The following is a 20,088-nucleotide window of genomic DNA, read 5'->3' as shown; positions in this document are numbered from 1 at the left end:
ATAGTTTTGTGTTGATAAGGTCAGGGTGTTCCAAAGGGCCCTTTTCAGTGTGGGTGTGTGTGTGGGTGTCCTTGAACATTAATGCATAGCACTTCATCACTTACAATGAGCCCTGACATTTATTTTGTTCACGTCACAGGAGTAGCTACTCTACCACCACAAATTGGCTAAGACAACCAAGCCCCACACACACACACACGACTCTTGCTATTACAGCACTGCAATAGTTACAGAAATGGCACCTTTTGAGAGACAGGACTAAGAAAATATGACACACACACATAAAGTGTTGGTCCCATGTTTCATGAGCTGAAATAAAATTCTAGAAATGCTACATACGAACAAAAAAAAAGCATATTTCTCTCAAAATGCACAAATGTGTTTCCATCCCTGTTCAAGAGCATTTCTCTTTTGCCAAGATAATCCATCCACATGACAGGTTTGGCATATCAAGAAGCTGATTAAACATGATCATTACACAGGTGCACCCTGTGTTGGGGACAATAAAAGGCCACTAAAATGTGCAGTTGTCACAACGCCACAGATGTCTTAAGTTGAGGGGGCATACAATTGGCATGCTGACAGCAGGAATGTCCACCAGAGCTGTTGCCAGAGTTTAGAATGTTAATTTCTGTACCATAAGCCGCGACCAATGTTTTAGAGAATTTGGCAGTTTGTCCAACCGGCCTCACAACGTTAGACCAAGTATAACCACGCCAGCCGAGGACATCCAAATCTGGCTTCACCTACGGGGGCGGGGGAGGCACACGGACAGCTTATGAAACTGAGTATATCAGTCTGTAATAAAGCCCTTTTGTGGGGAAATACTCATTCTGACTAGCTGGGCCTGGCTCCCCAGTGGGTGGGCCTGGGCTGCACCCCTGCTCATTCATGTGAAATGCGTAGATTAGGGCCTAATGAATTTACTTCAATTGACCGATTTCATAATGAACTTCACCTCAGTATAAAAAAAAATAAAAAATAAAAGAAACTTGCATTTATATTTTTGTTTAGTACGATAGAAAAAGACACCTACTTTACCCGTAGAAAATATTTCCTTTAAAATTATGTTTTCTGAAGTGGCACCGACTGTACAGGGAAAATAACTATGAAATGGCCAGCAGTCCGGAGCATGATTGGTTGTTAGAGCATATTGCACTAAGCTTCATAAGACATTCCCAGACGCCATTCAAGTCATACCAACGCTGTCAAAACAAATATAGGTGCCCCAAAAATGTAAAGCCTCACTTATGTGCAGGCCAATCTGTATTAATATTTAGTTTTATTTGTTCATCTTTCCTAACATAAAACTCATATTTGCCAAGAGAACAACTTGACGTTGATAAATGGAGAGTTAAAACATTTCTAGGATAATTAAATTGCATTGTGGGTTAGAGGCAGGGCTGGGGTCTGGAAGGTGTAGGTCCTTTACAATTACATTCAAGTAGAGAATCAGACTTGGGGAGGGGGGCAGAACTTCTACTTATTAAGCTAAATAATTTTACAAGCAAGTAAAACATTTTATATATATATATATATTTTTTTTTTTTTAAGTAAGCCCTAGAAGTTCTACTTGAGTGTGTGATGTAAACATTGATGGGAAAAAAATAAAGCTATTGCTACCTGCTTTGACCACTGCATTAGAAGGCAGAGACGTTTAGTCATGGCTAATAATGATACGTTGAAACAGCATCTGCTTCATTTGGGGGGGGGGGGGGGGGTCCACCACATGCCATGCGTTGAGGAAGGTCTACCATGACGCAGATACAGGTCCAAGGACACTGCGGCTGCTGGCCTTGGGTAATGACCTGCACACACTGTAGGGAGGGACACCTTGTGGCCAACATATAGCACGAGGGCGTGAGCCCCACATACCATCTACACCACAGGACTCAACCTTCCTTCACTGCAGAGAGAAAAAGCTGGGACCTTTATTTTTGCACCTTTTTTGGTTTTGACCAGTGGTGATTGTAACACACGTCCTTTAAAAAACACACACATTTTGAAATTGTTCACATAAAAATGGGCAATTTTTGAACAGGAACTTGTTTCGAATTTTCGGGAATAACATTATTCAGCTGGAACCACCCACTGTAAACTAACCCTTTTCTCTTGACAGGGCTGCACACTGACATGGCCTTTGGAAGTTCACTCACTCTCATGCGCTTTAAGCGTTCTGTCAGCAGTCTTATTTAGAAAAGGCTAAAATGTCTGGGCTCAAAAAAAAAACAGCAAGACAACCACTCGTATCCCCTCTTATGTCCCTCACAGTATCTGTTGAAATCATGGAAGGAACATGAGATATACGAGGAAGGGAATTGCCCAAACAGCATCTTAGGCCGATGAATAACAGCAATTCTTGGAAACTTTTAGAGACTTGCAGGAAAGATTCGAAAAGAAACTAGCTCAATTTATGTTCCCCGAACGTCAACTTAAAAATAGCAAGCAAATTCTAGTTTCTATTTACCAACTACCACCTTGCCAATGGATTATTTTAAACCGATTTTTTTTTTTTCTACTTTGTCCTAAGCCAGCATTTCCACAAACTCAGTCTTCAGGACCCCAAGAGGGTGCACATTTTGTATTTTGCCCTAAAACTACACAGCCAATTCAAATTATCAAAGCTTGATTAGTTGATTACAGGAATCAGCTGTGTAGTGCTAGGACAAAAATAAAATAAAAAAGTTCAACTCTTGGAGTCAGTCTGAGGACCGAGTTTGGGAATCCCTGGCTTAGTGTGGCAATATTGTTCAGGGAGAAGAGATGAGACTTGAGCTAGCTACAAGAGGGAAGCACTGAACCACGCCCTCCCACCACCCCTCCCTACAAGACCAGAGAGGACACATGAGTCAGCAGCCTCCTAGTAAATATTCACTGGCCACGTTTCCAGTTGCTGCCTTGATGATTCGTAATCTATTCATGACCTTCTGACTGATTACTCACTGCAGACTGCCTACTCACTGGAAAACAAACGCCTGAGACAATGCTGAAGCATCTCGACAGACACTGCCTGTTCAGTACCCAAGGTCAGATAACAACCGTGAGCACTAGGGATGCCAACTGAGTGTTTCGCTGGTCGAACTATAAGAAGACCAATAAGTAACAGAATCTAACAGAAAATTATAAACCACTAGATGAAAAGTTGTTTCCCCATGTGTCCGTACACCACTTTCATGAGAGGTGTGGACAAATGGTATAACAAGATGAGTGAACTAATGTATAAATACAGTAATAACACGTTTTAGATTTTAAGAAGTTTAGACATTGAACCCAGTTAGTTTCATGTGCTACTTCTAGTCAAGCATATTCTGATTGGAGGCCATTTCAGATTAATTATAAACTGGGTGGTTCAAGCCCTGAATGCTGATTGGCTGACAGCCGTGGTATAACAAAACCGTATACCACGGGTATGACAAATAATGTATTTGTAACGCTCAGAATTACATTGGTAACCAGTTTATAATAACGGTAAGGCGTTGCGTCATGCCATGGTATATTGGCCATATACCACACACACCTCGTGCCTTATCGTTGTATTAAAGCATGGATTGTGAGGCGTCAACCTGGAACACAGGCCTTACAATAACATGAGGGTGGGATGCATAATGTTATATTTTAATACCATAGCTAGCTATAAAAGATGGGAAGTTCGAACCAACCAGAACCAGCAATTACCTCAATAGCTGGAATATACCTCAATAGGTGCGCGCTTCACGGAGAGGAATGCCACACTGCATGCAGGGAGACGAGCTGCCATTACAATTAGTTCATCTTTGCCACCTGCGTTAATCGCTCGAGTAACAAATGTGCTGACCTCGCGCTGCATTACCAATCAATTGTCTCCTACATCGTGTGCTATGGGTGAATGTGCACCCGTGATTTGTTATCTCGAGTCTGTGCATATAAACTAGATACAACTACTAATATTACATGCATTGACTGTGACAAGCCAACTCTTGGGTACACATCTTGACATGAACCGCATGACAATCTGCATGCCGGTATAACGTTACTGCATAGCCAGCAATTGACCCGTGGCTAATTAAAAACACGCTGCCTGTTTCAAATGGCCTTCAACGAAGCAGTAGACAGTCAACTATTTCAACCCAGGTTCCTCAGCCGACCGGTCACTAACTAACATTATAGCACTGCGTTGCCTATCAAATAAGTTAACCAGGTAACTAAACCCGTGACTGAAATGTGGTTAACTAGTGTGACCACGTCGTTAATATATTGTCTACGGCAGCTAACGTGACCTATTTAGTGAGCTGGCATACATTGGTTCACTTTCTAAATGTTAGTCGGCTACAATGGACTAGCTACCTGGACCAGTACAAAACATTGACTAACAACAAAAAAAGGGCAAAAACATCATGCATGTGCAAATTGTAGCCGGCTGACGTTAGAAAGTGAACCAATACATACTGTGGATAGCCACGCTGAGATGTCCCTGCAAAAGGATGGCTCACGACCACCAAACTAGCTAGCAAGCTTTAGCATTTGAAAGAGCATGCCGTTTTCTTTAGTTGTTTTTACGGTTTGGCTTCTTCTTTGGATACAGTAAAATATTATTTACAGTTCTTACCTTGGGTAATAAACACAGTTTTACAACAATTTGTATAATTGACGAAAGTCCATGCAACTAATGACCGGTCCTTCTCCAAAGTTTGCAAGGTCGAGAATGGTTGGACAGTGGCGGGAACGTAACCATCCTAAATAAAGCGACAAGATAGGCAGCCAATAGCAGAGTTATCTTACTTGGATTTGTAGGATTTGGAATATTCCACTTGTCAATCAGCCCAAATAGAAGGGAGGCACATTTAAATTTGCATCAGGTGCACAGACCATGGGTCATCCAGGTCAAGGTTCCAGACAGTAAAATAAAAACTAGCAAAACATGTTTTTTTATATTCATGAATCAAAATGAAGACCCTGTAGCCTAGTGCAATACATTGTTAATTTTTTGCCCTCGTGTTTTTTTGTGTGTTTTTTTTTAACAATTTGAAGTTCCTTCTGTTTGACTAATTGAAGGGCCAATCTGCAATAGCAAACAACAATGCCCATTCCCGCCACTGTTTTGGTTAACAGCTGAGGAATTCTTAGACAGATTCAATGGATACAAACACGGACCCTCCATGAAATTCAAATTATAGTTTAAACCATGTTGAGGTTATAGTGTTTGTTTACAAACAATAGTAAACAAATGTATTCTGGGTTCTGATGGGGTACCACAGTTGATCTAAGGGGAACGTATCAATATTAAATCATCTATGGCTATATAATTAATTTAAAAGTTAAAATCGATGTATCAATCTCAGATTGCCCATTTAAAGCAGGGTGCAGGTGAAAGGATTGGGGTACTTTTAATTATGTTTTTAAATGGATAGAGCCCTTGAAAGTCCCACCACTGCATCTCTGATTTGCAGCCTTGTTTTAAGACATCACAGGAAGATCGTGGCACCTTCAAATTGTGGAGGACCACTTCATTGTAATGGCTGGAGTAGAATGACATAAAATACATCAAAACACATGGTTTCCATGGTTTCCATGTGTTTGATGCCATTCCATTCTCTCCGTTCCAACCATTATGAGTGAACCTCCCCTCAGCAGCCTCCTTTGGTAGACATCCACCTGAATGGTGGGTCTTCGTGGTGCATAGGCTAGTCTCAGGTAGTCTGGGTTTAAATGCAAATCGCACGTGAATTCGCAAGCAAAATGGTTCACACCTTAGACCTACATCATCGATTCTTCAATTAATTCCAGGGCCTGTTTAAAATTGCCAATCCAAATCGTATTGTCAAACGAGTGAGTGCATAAATTACATGTGTTTAGTTGTATTTATCAATTAGTGTATTTAGAGATTAATGCACCAAGTTTTAAATCGATGAAGCAGGCAAGGCTACCACCAAATCCATAGTTGACCCCCCCCCCCCCCCCAAAAAAAAAGCTATGGCACTTTTTTTGTCGTGCAGTTTAGACCATAACCTATCCTAGTTACGTAGGATAGGGTCTGGGATTGCGACCCTAATCATGTAAACTGGTAATAAGATAAATAATCATCCATGTGCAGAGACCGGCTTACTTATCAGTAAATGTGACACTCCCATTGTATAGAAAAGAAGACTACAGAATATATAACCAGTTTAACCAATACTATTGAAGACAACGCGCTGCCTATAGCCTATCAAATGCATATTGTAGTATTCACACTCGTGGCTTGGTTACCAATAAGACATGCGAAACCCAAAGATTCGCGTTCACACATAATGTAGCTTGACATGGGTAGCAAAGAATCTAGGCGCAGATGGATTGATCTAATCGAGATATTCATATTTATGCATCGCAATTCTACACAATTAATCTCTGGAAAAAAATAGACCACAACAAAAATGTAACTGGAACATTTTGCTATGGTTCTCATGCGATGAGAGTGCAGGCTACGATATCAAACAATAGCCTACAATCATATTGTTATAAAACTTGGAAGTCACAAAATATCGATTTCACATAGGCTAATAATGAATAAATGTCTTACCGTTTCTACAAATGAAAGTTACGGACGTCCTTAGCCAAACAATCTCTTTAAAAATAGAGAATGAAGAAGACACTTGCAAATAGGCTATAAAAAGATGAATTCGGCCTTTCTCTTAGTTCAAACTTGGAAACAGAAATCAACACATAAACAAGATAAAATGATTAAATTAAATATTTATTTAACCAAAATACAGAAATGAGTCCCTTTCAGCCAATGGATTAAATAAAATCAAAATAACTGAAGAAATAAAATGAATCAAATAATTAAAAAAGCTGGCTTCTGCCTGTCTTGCTCTTTACAGGTTCACCACACAAATACGCGACATCACTAAGTGAAAACCAATGTAAGGAGGAGGTTGTCTTTAAAAGGAAGATAGTCCTGTCAGCAAATATATAGGGCCGTATCACAGCAACGCTATACCTCTCCGCTCTCGTTGTTTCATCCATTCAACCTACACACACGAGCACGCATGCACGCGGAAGTATACCCGGAGTAGCTCCGTTCACCGTGATGCATCGAGGTGCCTGAATGTAATTGGCTATAACGCGTCCTCGTCGGGCTTCTCATTGGTTCTATTTGATGTCATTCAAAAAGATCAAGTTTTTTTTTTCCTTAATATGGAATTTGATGTCTAACAATACTGACTTGCCACATAATATCTGGCACGCAGGAATGACAAAATGTCTTGCTTGATAATTAATTTGTCGTGGATTGAACAGAAAAATACGCTTTAGAATCTTGCCGTTTTATTAGGTTACAGTAAGATCCTTTACCTATTGAAAGAGTCAATGTAAGGACACATTTCCAACACGTGGGAACGTATTTTCAATTGAATGAAGTAGGCTATAATCTAAAGCCCCTCTCAACTTTTCGTTATTCGTTGAGGCATCTAAACTGCCAACTTGAAAAGCTGTGAAGTAAAGTCAATATAGCCTAGTCTACTCCGTGTGCCATATGTCTACGATATTAAAATGCTATATCCTACAGATCTTTACTGCACATTATAAAAGCCAATATGTTGCACCAACGCAAAATAGTGTGTAGAATAAGAGGCATTGCTGTCGTATTTCCATGCACACCGCACGAAGAAATCCTGAAATCCGCATCCAGCCCCACAGCTTTCAGCACCAAGGACAGCGAACCACAGTTCTGACAGAGAACACGAGGTTTTCCTATGCGCTTTGTACTTCCTAAGCGGGTGTAGACATTTCGCCTACTGCTTTCCCCACAGCGTTTTAGCTATGTTATTCATAACAAGGTGTACGTAAGCATTACCCCAGTACAAGTAGAAGTCGCGTTTTCAAAAGATCTACATGTTGAATAGTGGATAGACCTACATTGTGCATCATCAAAAATGGTATGGATAACTATACTGTGTGTGGAAACCTACATAACCTATAATAGGTTATTGCCCCCAAACAACAGGTCCAAGACCTGTTTTGTTGTTTATCTGTGCAATGGTTAAAGGCAGGGATAAGGGCGTGAAACATGATCCTAGATCAGCTATGAAAGGCCGAATATATAGGACTACTTTGTCTTTTAGTGATGGGCAATTCCAACACAGAATGATATTGACTCAGATTTTTCACTTTAAAATGTATGCCAATCAAAAACCAGTGATTGCAAAGTTAAACATACTATACAACTTTATCCACACAGAAGACTTGTAAAGGCCCAGTGCAGTCCAAAACATGATTTACCTGTGTTTCATATACATTTCCACACTATGAGGTTGGAATAATACTGTGGAAATGATGATATAATGCCCTTTTAGTGTAAGAGCTGCTTGAAAAGACCATCTGGAATTTTTAAGTCTGTTGGAAGGTTTGAGTTTTGGCCTGCCTGGTGACATCACCTGTCTGTAAATTAGTTAGTAGTCTAATAAGAACGAGAATTCCAAACAGTTTTCAGTGCTCCCCTCCCCACTCAGACCACTCCCAGACAGTCCTAGCAAAATTCTTGCTTGAGAAATTGATCTTTGCTAAGAAGCTATTTGTTTTAAATTAAAATGGTCAAAAATAAACAAAATCACAGTAAGGTACTTAAATGTTACCCAGAAAATATTTGATATTGAGATAAAAATGGCTGCATTGAACCTTTAACAATTTCCCCAGAACATTTGACAGAAACACATTTACTTGAAGAACAGTGCAGATGCAAAGTTTGGTAACAGAATGACGGCACCGACAGCACAATTGACACATTTTAAAGTGATAAATCTGAGTATCAGCATCACCCTGTGCATTTTTCATGTTCTCAAGATGGTCGTCAAGCAGGCCTACATAATATAAGCCTCGTCTGCATTTACATCAGAATTAATTTGAGCACTCAGTGTTTTATTTAGGTAATGCAACCTGATGGTAATTCGTCAAAGTGCTGCACGTTGCTTTGTTGTACTGAATGACAATTTCAAATTGCATCAGAAAGTTCCACTGGCACAGCCATAACAGTGAATTATGTTACACAATGGCCTCGTTCGAATACTTTAAGAATACATTTCTCCTTTCTGCTTTCCTTAAAGAAATTCTTGATGTGACATGGCTGGATTGGTTGTGTTTACACCTATCAATTTGTGCTCAATCTGGGATTAGTTCATGGAAGGGAGAAAATAATGTTTTAAAGCAGTGTTTCCCCAACCCTGGTCCTCCAGCACCCCAAACAGTACATATATTTTTATTTGAACCCTGGACAAGCACACACACACGCACACACACACACACGATTAATCTTGTCAACTAATCATCAAGCCCTTGTGTCCAGGGCTACATCTATCATTTGTACTGTTGGGGGTACTGGAGGACTAGGGTTGGGAAACACTTTTAAAGTATTCAAATTGGACTATATTCTCAAATAGTTTAAAAGGACATTTAAAAAAAAGGTGCTGATAGGAAGATGAAAGAAAATCTGACCGCATTTGAATTGTTTTTCAAAATGCTTCCCTCCTTCCTTGAAAATCACAAGTTAGTTATATTTCAGAAAGTGATAGAGTGGTAACCTATCAAATCAAGGTATCCACCCAACTGCTCATCATTGGAGGAGTCAAATCAAGGTATCCACCCAACTGTTTTTACCCATGACCCTCTCTGATTACACTCAAAAAGGTTAACCCCACAAGTATATAAATATGGATGTTAGGTAGCCTAGCATTTAAGAGCAATGGTCACTGGTTCGAATCCCCAAGCCGACTTGGTGAAGAAAAAAAAAAACATGTCGATGTGTCCTTGAGCAAGGCACTTCACCCTTTAATAGCCTGTCTGCCTAAATGACTCAAATGTGCAGTGGATTCGGAAAGTATTCAGACCCCAGGACTTTTTCCACATTTTGTTGCCTTAGTCTTATTCTAAAATGGATTTTTTTAAAATAATAAAAAAATCAAATAAAAAAATCCTCATCAATCTACACACAATACCCCATTAAAACAACGCGAAAAACAGGTTTAGAAATGTTTGCAAATTTATTAAAAAATAAATAAATAGCAATACCTTATTTACATAAGTATTCAGACACTTTGAAATGAGACTAGAAATTTAGTTCAGGTTCATCCTGTTTCCTGTTTCCATTCATCCTGTTTCCGTTTCCATCATCTTTGAGATGTTTCTACAACTTGGAGTCCACCTGTGTTAAATTCCATTGATTGAACATGATTTGGAAAGGCACATACCTGTTTATATAAAGGTCCCACAGTTGACAGTGCATGTCACAGCAAAAACCAAGCCATGAGGTAAAAGGAATTGTCTGTAGAGCTCTGAGACAGGATTGTGTCGAGGCACAGATCTGGGGAAGGGTACCAAAAATGTCCCCAAGAACTCAGTGGCCTCCATCATTCTTAAGTGGAAGATGTTTGGAACCACCAAGAATCTTCCTAGAGCTGGCCACCCGGCCAAACTGAGCAATCGGGGGAGAAGGGCCTTGGTCAGGGAGGTGACCAAGAATCTGATGGTCACTCTGACAGAGTTCCTCTGTGGAGATGGGAGAATCTTCCAGAAGGACAACCATCTCTGCAGCACTCCACCAATCAGACCTTTATGGTAAAGTGGCCAGACAGAAGCCACCACAAGATTCTCTGGTCTGATGAAACCAAGTTTGAACTCTTTGGCCTGAATGCCAAGCGCCACGTCTGGGAGACTACTCAAGATCGAGGGAAAGAGGAACAGAGCAAAGTACAGAGAGATCCTTGACGAAAACCTGCTCCAGAGTGCTCAGGACCTCAGACAGGGCCGAAGGTTCAGCTTACAACAGGACAACCACCCTAAGCGCACAGCCAAGACAACGCAGAAGTTGCTTCGGGACAAGTCTCTGAATGTCCTTGAGTGGCCCAGCCAGTGCCCGGACTTGAACCCAATCAAACATCTCTTGAGAGACCTGAAAATAACTGTGCAGCCACGCTTCCCATCCAACCTGTCACTGTACATAGATTTTTCTGTTGTGTATTTGACTGTAGGTTTGGTTTATCCCATGTGTAACTCTGTGTTGTTGTTTTTGTCGCACTGCTTTGCTTTACAAATAAAGGTAAAATCAATCAAAAATCTTGGCCAGGTCGCAGTTGTAAACGAGAACTTCTCAAACGTTCTCAACTGTCCTACCTGGTTAAATAAAGGTGAAATATATATATATTTTTAAATGTATAAAAAACACCCGACAGAGCTTGAGGATTTGCAGATAAGAATGGGAGACTCTCCCCAAATACAGGTGTGCCAAGTTTGTAGCGTCATATCCAAGACTTAAGGTTGTAATCGCTGCCTAAGGTGCTTCAACAAAAGTACTGAGTAAAGGGTCTGAATACTTATGTAAATGCGATAGTCTATTTATTTTATTTGCAAAAATGTCTAAAAACCTGGTTTCTGCTGTGTCATTATGGGGTATTGTGATGTCATTATGGGGTATTGTGATGTCATTATGGGGTATTGTGATGTCATTATGGGGTATTGTGTGTAGATTGATGAGGGGGAAAAAAACATTTTAAATCAATTTATAATAAGGCTGTAATTTAACAAAATGTGAAAAAGAGGTCTGAATACTTTATAAATGCACTAAGTAGGTACAGTTATGATAACTAACATCCCCTCTTAATAACATTGGAGTAGGGTTTGAGTTAACTGTACCTGTTAAGCAGCAAGTGTCCCACGTGGGAAGATATCCATAGACTGTAGACGGTTATTATGAAATTGGCAACCTTTACATCACAGAGCAGTTCTCCAATTGGATGCTTCAGATCAGTCACATGCTCCGTTATACTTCCTGTCTCTGTCAGCATGGCGCCCATACTGTGAGGCTGATTAGCTCGGACAAAGAGGTCAAAATTAACTTTTATTGGTCACATACTGTACACATATTTAGTGGGTGTAGCGAAATGCTTGTGTGAAATGCAAAGCGAAAACACAACATGGAGTCTGTTAGATTTTTATTTGGGGGGGGAGGTGTTAGCATCTAAAAATTGGATTAAACTGCTGTGGGGCTAAATCAGGGTCACACAGAGTGTTTCTGGGTAGTCTTAAGCAAATTTACTTTGAAACAAAAGTATACTACACACCTCACACGCATGGTTATGGACTTAAAAAAGAAGACACCTGTACTGTGTCATATATAGAGTTGAAATGTATTCAATTTACATCCCAATTTTACACTTTATATACATCACAGAAGACTGAAAAATAACGAAACTGTTTGACATAGAAACACCATATGTGTTAAAAATAAAAATAAAAAACATTATTAATTGAGAAATTGTAAAAAAATATGAATAAACATTCCACCCATGAGGCAAAAGAGGGTGTTTTGGGTCATTGACTGCAGGAAAGGTCTATGTCGCATGGATTGCTAGCGATATGCTCAGACCTCGTTCATCGAAGTCTACGATATGAGATATCAAAAAGTTTCTGATCTCAGTATTTTTAATACCACTGTTAAAAAAATGGAGAAAAAACCCCGAAAAAACAAAGAGTTAAATGGACATATCCAGTCCTCTCACCATAAGTCATTGGCTCCATCCTGATTCTATGCCCTTCTCCCAAAGTTCGTACCTGCACACTTTGTGTCATTAACTGGTGGGTCGTTCCACCTCAAAAAGCAGAATAAAGAGGATTTCCACATCCACCACCTCAGATTGTTCTGAAATCGTTTCTGTTGTTGGAATCAAAATGAGCATTTCGGAAACATTCTTTGTTGACAAATAACAAGATCTGAGAAATTAAGCTAATTGATTGCACCCAAATGGGCCATTTTCAGTTATAGGATTCATATAATGTTCAATCATTTTAGTACCTAACATTCGATTTGGACCAAACATCTTTCGAACAATGAGTAAGACATGAGGAATGCAAATAAGTAGTCAAAAGCCATCCACACACCCCCCACACTCCACTCTAATCCCACCTCAACAACGAGTATACAGTATCAGTTCTCTATGTTTTACAAGTAGTATGGAGCTGCGGCTTAGAGTATTGTTTCTTCATCCTATGTAATGTATTCGGTGATGCTTTTTCCCCTCCCTATTCAGAGAAATTAGTCATTTAGCTTTTTGGGTTTAGCCAGCCGCCAGAGGAAAAGGAAGAGATTCCATGATGCGACCTCTCAAGAGGAGACGGCTCAGGACAGTGCAGCAACGGTGTTTCGGTAACAGTGTGTATGTCCCATCCTACGTTCTGATATTACTAGGTTCTGACCACTAGATGGTGCTGTTCCTGCTATTAGGTGTTGTTTTTTAAAGAATCCCCCCCAACCCCAATTGTTAAATGGGACCATGCCTCAGGACTACCTGGCATGATGACTCCTTGCTGTCCCCAGTCCACCTGCTGCTCCAGTTTCAACTGTTCTGCCTGCGGCTATGTTCACCGGACGTGCTACCTGTCCTAGACCTGCTGTTTTAAACTCTCTACAGACAGCAGGAGCGGTAGAGATACTCTGAATGATCGGCTATGAAAAGACAACTGACATTTACTCCTGAGGTGCTGACTTGCTGCACCCTCGACAACTACTGTCATTATTATTATTTGACCATGCTGGTCATTTATGAACATTTGAACATCTTGGCCATGTTCTGTTATAATCGCCACCCGGCACAGCCAGAAGAGGACTGGCCACCCCTCATAGCCTGGTTCCTCTCTAGGGTTCTTCCTAGGTTTTGGCCTTTCTAGGGAGTTTTTCCTAGCCACCATGCTTCTACACCTGCATTGCTTGCTGTTTGGGGTTTTAGGCTGGGTTTCTATACAGCACTTTGAGATATCAGCTGATGAAGAAGGGCTTTATAAATACATTTGATTTGATTTAAAGGGACAGTTAACCCAAATAAAATGACATATTGGTTTTCTTACCCTGTAAGCCGTTTATGAACCAGGTATGAAAACAACCCATGCTTTCGTTTTGTTTACCAGTACACTGTTTCAAATGCTAACCTTTCAGCATTTGTGTCACAAATCCAATGCAAGTCAATGGTACCTATATTAGCATTTTCATCCTTCATGCATCCTTTCCGTTCCCCCCGTCTCCAATAGACTCTCGCAGAGGAGGTACAATATCAATAGCGTTCTTTTGAGACATTAGCATGCTCTGTATTGGAGACCCTTCAGTGCCAATGGCTCCCGTGTTGCATTCAGGTGATTACAATGTGCCCCACTGGGACCAGAGGGAAATATGTCAGTGTCCTTCCCTGAGAAGGCTGAAGGAGATAATGAGCATAATTATTGTTAAAGACTGCTTTTAAAAAGAGCCTGTTACTTGGCTGCCTTATAGGCAATAATCACGATGGGTGTTATACACAGGGAGAGACAGACCAGAGGGAAATTGAAATGAGATATCGTACATTTCCGTCAAATTGAGATTTGAAAAGGTAAAGCTGTGAGAAGGTTTCCCACTGTAATAGATTTTGATGGGTGACCTCTGAGAATATTTGATTAACTTAACAAACAGTAAATCAAAATCAAATGACAATAGTAAACATATTGTCTCCCATGAATGAAGCAGCGTATCCCCTCTCCCACTTGGGCCAATTGAGATAGTGTTACTGACACATTTCTGTTAATTACCATAGCTCTTGCATTGGGCCATTCACCCAAGTTTCGTGAAATTTGTCCCAGTCCTGTCTGAGATATTGCATGTGACCAGGGGTGCAGTATGGGGGGTGTGTGTTAGGGGTGCCGTATGGGAGGGGGGTTAGGGGTGCCTATAACCTTAGGGTTATCGCCTTTAGGACGATTCTATCAAATGATTACAACATTAGGTACATTTTTATGTACCTAATGGGGGGGTTAGGGGTGCCTAATAAAACTAACGGTTTCTTTTTATGTTCTTGTTTTTGGCAAAACAGTTAACATCCAGAGAGTCTTTGCATTGCCCAACTCCCCTCTATTTACATGAAAAGGTTTGGTCCTGCCCCCCAAACCAGACGCGAGCGGTACTCGCTAGCAGTGAATTGCAATGCAAGTGAGGAGTGCCGGTGGGTCATCATGTCTCAGCTTCCTGAAGAAGAATCTGGCTTCCAAAAACTAAAAGGAAAGGCAGGAGAGAGAAAGGAAAACCAATGTTTCACAAAGGAAGGTCCGTGAGTGGTGGATATTAACCTGATAGCTTAGTCCGTAGTGAAATAGGCTACTTTTGCTCCCCTGACATTCAGTTCCTTAATATCTTCACAGAAAATTCTGAGTGTTTACATTTCGCTCCTATTTTAGTCGACATTTAATAAAATGCAGGAAAACTTTTAGCAAGCTATTCATAATAAATCAGTTCTCCCTGCCCCTGCCTGGTGCCAGGCCCAACAGATACAGCCTCAGGCTCAGCAGCCCTGTCTCCCCATCCCCATACCCCTGAACCAGCCCCGTCTCCCCATCCCCATACCCCTGAACCAGCCCCGTCTCCCCATCCCCATACCCCTGAACCAGCCCTGTCTCCCCATCCCCATACTCCTGAACCAGCCCCGTCTCCCCATACCCCTGAACCAGCCCCGTCTCCCCATCCCCATACCCCTGAACCAGCCCCCATCCCCATCCCCCATCCCCATCCCCATACCCCTGAACCAGCCCCGTCTCCCCATCCCCATACCCCTGAACCAGCCCCGTCTCCCCATCCCCCCCCTGAACCAGCCCCGTCTCCCCCCATCCCCATCCCCCTGAACCAGCCCCGTCTCCCCATCCCCATACCCCTGAACCAGCCCCGTCTCCCCATCCCCATCCCCTGAACCAGCACCGTCTCCCCATCCCCATACCCCTGAACCAGCCCCGTCTCCCCATCCCCATACCCTTGAACCAGCCCCGTCTCCCCTTCCCCATCTCCATACCCTTGAACCAGCCCCGTCTCCCCTTCCCCATCCCCTGAACCAGCCCTGTCTCCCCATACCCTTGAACCAGCCCTGTCTCCCCATCCCCATACCCTTGAACCAGCCCTGTCTCCCTTCCCCATCCCCATACCCTTGAACCAGCCCCGTCTCCCCATCCCCATACCCCTGAACCAGCCCTGTCTCCCCATACCCTTGAACCAGCCCTGTCTCCCCATCCTCATACCCCTGAACCAGCCCTGTCTCCCCATACCCCTGAACCAGCCCGGTCTCCCCTTCCCCATACCCTTGAACCAGCCCTGTCTCCCCTTCCACATACCCTGAACCAGCCCTGTCTCCCCTTCCCCATACCCCTGAACCAGCCCCGTCTCCCCATCCCCATACCCCTGAACCAGCCCTGTCTCCCCATCCCCATACCCATACCCCTGAACCAGCCCTGTCTCCCCATCCCCATACCCCTGAACCAGCCCTACTTCCACCTGAAGGAGGTGAGCAGCATTGTGTTGAATGACACATCAGTTGGCATAATTGCAGGTACAGCAATGCATTGAGGACACGAATGTGATTCTCCAGTCAGGAAAAATCTCACTTGACACAGAGGCAGCCAATATCGGAGCCTTAAAAGGAAGAGAGATGCAGGCTCTTAGAGATGGATGAGAGTCTCTCCTGTCTGAGGCAACACTGATTGCCACGCAAATGGATGTTGCACCTCAATTTATCAAGGAACACAGTCGCCAGAGGAAAAGGAAGAGATTCCATGATGCGACCTCTCAAGAGGAGACGGCTCAGGACAGTGCAGCAACGGTGTTTTGGAACACAGTGTTCTTTACTGCTATGGACAACATCATAACTGACTTGAACACTAGGTTCAACACCACTGCAAAAAAAAAAATTGTAGAATAATTTCCTGCCGTTCCGAAAGTTGGGCAGATTAGTGAGGATAAAGTCCCTTCTGTGTGCCAACCAACCACTGATCATGAAGTATTCCAGAGATCTTACACTTTTGTTGTTTCAAAAGGAAGTAAGACACCTGGACACTGTATATGCTGCCACTTCCCCCTCCTATCTTGTCCCCTCTTGGTCTCCTGACACCTGGACACTGTATATGCTGACACTTTCCCCTCCTATCTTGTCCCCTCTTGGTCTCCTGACACCTGGACACTGTATATGCTGACACTTTCCCCTCCTAACTTGTCCCCTCTTGGTCTCCTGAATGCAATTTGTAAGATGCAGCTGCAAAGCATTTTGGGAGAAGTGTGCATTGCTTTACGGATATTTTGCACACTGCCCGTGACTGTTGCTTGTGGCGAGGGAGCTTTCAGTAAGCTAAAACTGATAAACAACTATTTGAGGTCCACTATGTCCCTGGACAGGCTTTGCAATCTTGCCATGCTGTCCATTGAAAGTCAGTTAGCTAGAAAGCTGGACTTCAAAGACTTGATCAGTGACTTTGCTAGTAAGAAGGCTCGGCGCTGGGCTCTTGGTGAGTAAAGGCTGAGCGAGGGCCAGTGATAACTGTTTAATGGCATGGCTATGGATATTGAATCACTACACACACAATGCCCACAGGCTGAGAACAAGACTGAGAACAAGATAATGGCTGGATTGCCATAAAAATGTGCTGTGCACAATCAAGACCGCCACCTGTTGATTTGGTGACCTCTTGACCTTTCCTCTAGCGCCACCATCAGGCCTTTTCATTTTCCATTGGTTTGGTGACCTCTTGACCTTTCCTCTAGCGCCACCATCAGGCCTTTTCATTTTCCATTGGTTTGGTGACCTCTTGACCTTTCCTCTAGCGCCACCATCAGGCCTTTTCATTTCCATTGGTTTGGTGACCTCTTGACCTTTCCTCTAGCGCCACCATCAGGCCTTTTCATTTCCATTGGTTTGGTGACCTCTTGACCTTTCCTCTAGCGCCACCATCAGGCCTTTTCATTTTCCATTTCCACTTTTACAGCTGATTATTGTCTCATTGGTATGTAGTTCAAAAAAATCTGCTGCTGATTTTATTATTTTGTTTGTTATATCGTTCTATAGATGATATTGTTATTTAATTTTTATTGAAGAGGAGTTAATGTATATTTAAAGTTATATTTATTTTAAGTTGTTCATTAATCTTAAGAGAATTTCCCATTCAATCATTTTACCATTAAAATGACATTTACAATATAAAAAGATGGCCTTAGGCATCAGTCTTCCATCAGCTAGTGAATTCCACTGTATGCAGACTGTTGCATGCATGTCTGCACAGTGTTATACATTCACAGCTCACTGTCAGTAAATATCGTACATTAAATATTGACCTACAAGATGAGCTGCAAGCCTGCAAAAGGTAGGAGTTATTTAAAGCTTCGAATGGGTCGATTGGGTTCTGAAGGTGTGTGGTTCCAGCAATTTCGCAAGGTTGGTGTGGCCTGTGGTGGTGGGGCCCAATGTGATATATTTTCATAGTGGCCACAATCCCCGGCGGCGCCCCCTGAGTGTGACTAACGGTACAAATGAACGGACCGAGACAGATCCACAGTCCCCTGCCCAGTTTCATTGTGAAGGACAAAATACAAGTACATTAAAATGGTTATTTTGTATTCAGTTTAGATTTAGAAAATGTGGTTGTGATGAAGTGAGTGAGACCCGATGCCAGATGTATTTCAACTTTAACCTGATGTTCATCTTCATCTTCACGGAAGCCCCAGCACTCAAGGAAACATGACTTGCGGCCTGTTTGAAATGCATCCTTCCTTGAAGTGATCACAGATCACATTGTATTTTGGATTGATTAATGTAAAAGGGAGAATGACCTTACTTTCAGGTGTCCAATCACAGTGCCTTTGGAAAGTATTTAGACCCCTTGACCTTTTCCCACATTTTGTTTACGTTACAGCCTCATTCTAAAATTGATGAAATTGTTTTTTTTTCTCCCCTTCATCAATCTACATACAATAACATCACAATACCCCATAATGTCAAAGCAAAAACAGCGTTTTAGAAATGTTAGTAAATGTGAAATATCACATTTACATCAGTATTCAGACCCTTTACTCAGTACTTTGTTGAAGCACTTTTGGCAGCGACTACAGCCTCGAGTATTCTTGAGTATGACGCTACAAGCTTGGCACACCTGTATTTGGAGAGTTTATCCCATTTGCTTCTCTGCAGATCCTCTCAAGCTCGGTCAGGTTGGATGAGGGCGCGTCGCTGCACAGCTATTTTCAGGTCTCTCCAGAGATGTTAGATCGGGGGTCAAGTCGGGGCTCTGGCTAGGCCACTCAAGGACATTCAGACACTTGTCCCGAAGCCACTCATGCTTTGTCTTGGCTGTGTGCTTAGGGTCATTGTCCTTTTGGAAGTTGCATCTTTGCCTCAGTCTGAGATCCTGAGCACTCTGGAGCATGTTTTCATCAAGGAGCTCTCTGTACTTTCCTCTGTTCATCTTTCCCTCGATCCTGACCAGTCCCCCAGTCCCTGCCGCTGAAAAACATCCCCACAGCATGATGCTGCCACCACCATGCTTCACTGAAGGAATGGTGTCAGGTTTCCTCCAGACGTGACACTTGGCATTCAGGCCAATGATTCAATTTTGGTTTCATCAGACCAGAGAATCTTGTTTCTCATGTTCTGAGAGTCCTTTAGGTGCCTTTTGGCAAACTCCAAGCAGGCTGTCATGTACCTTTTACTGAGGAGTGGCTTCAGTCTGGCCACTATCATAAAAGGCCTGATTGGTGGAGTTTTGCAGAGATGGTTATCCATCTGGAAGGTTTTCCCATCTCCACAGAGGAACTCCGTAGCTCTGTCAAAGTGACCATCAGATTCTTGGTCACCTCCCTGACCAAGGCCCTTCTCCCCCGATTGCTCAGTTTGGCCGGGCGGCCAGCTCTAGAAAGAGTATTGGTGGTTCCAAACTTCTTCCTTTTAAGAATGATTGAGGCCACTGTGTTCTTGGGGACCTTCAATGATGCAGACATTTTTTGGTACCCTTTCCTGGATCTATGCCTCGACACAATCCTGTCTCTGAGCTTTTTGGAGAATTCCTTCGACCGCATGGCTTGGTTTTTTTTCTCTGACATACACTGTCAGGTAGACAGGTGTGTACCTTTCCAAATCATGTCCAATCAATTGAATTTACCACAGGTGGACTCCAATCAAGTTGTAGAAACATCTCAAGGATAAATCAATGGAAACAGTCTGCACCTTAGATCAATTTCGAGTCTCATAGTAAAGGGTCGGAATATTTATGTAAATAAGGTATTTTCTTTATTTTCGTTTATACATTTGCAATTTTTGCATT

At 42.3% G+C, this 20,088-nt stretch overlaps 1 protein-coding gene across 4 annotated transcripts in view; it reads right to left on the bottom strand.

Annotated features, from left to right (window-relative positions):
- elavl2 (ELAV like neuron-specific RNA binding protein 2) overlaps positions 1-6,857 on the bottom strand; it is a 54,984-nt gene extending 48,127 nt beyond the window's left edge. For 2 of the 4 annotated variants that reach the window (XM_029667162.2, XM_029667163.2), the window contains exon 1: positions 4,586-4,769. The gene's annotated coding sequence lies outside the window, so the exon portion shown is untranslated. Of the gene's footprint in view, positions 1-4,585; positions 4,770-6,535 lie in introns of those variants that run through there. The other 2 variants (XM_029667161.2, XM_029667160.2) reach the window with 2 other exon arrangements.
- Positions 6,858-20,088: the final 13,231 nt, after the last annotated feature.

The sequence above is a fragment of the Oncorhynchus nerka genome, linkage group LG8 (assembly GCF_034236695.1).
Source record: "Oncorhynchus nerka isolate Pitt River linkage group LG8, Oner_Uvic_2.0, whole genome shotgun sequence".
NCBI classification, from domain to species: domain Eukaryota; kingdom Metazoa; phylum Chordata; class Actinopteri; order Salmoniformes; family Salmonidae; genus Oncorhynchus; species Oncorhynchus nerka.
The sequence above is the reverse complement of the archived record's forward strand: the minus strand, read 5'-3'. Positions and strand labels throughout refer to the sequence as shown.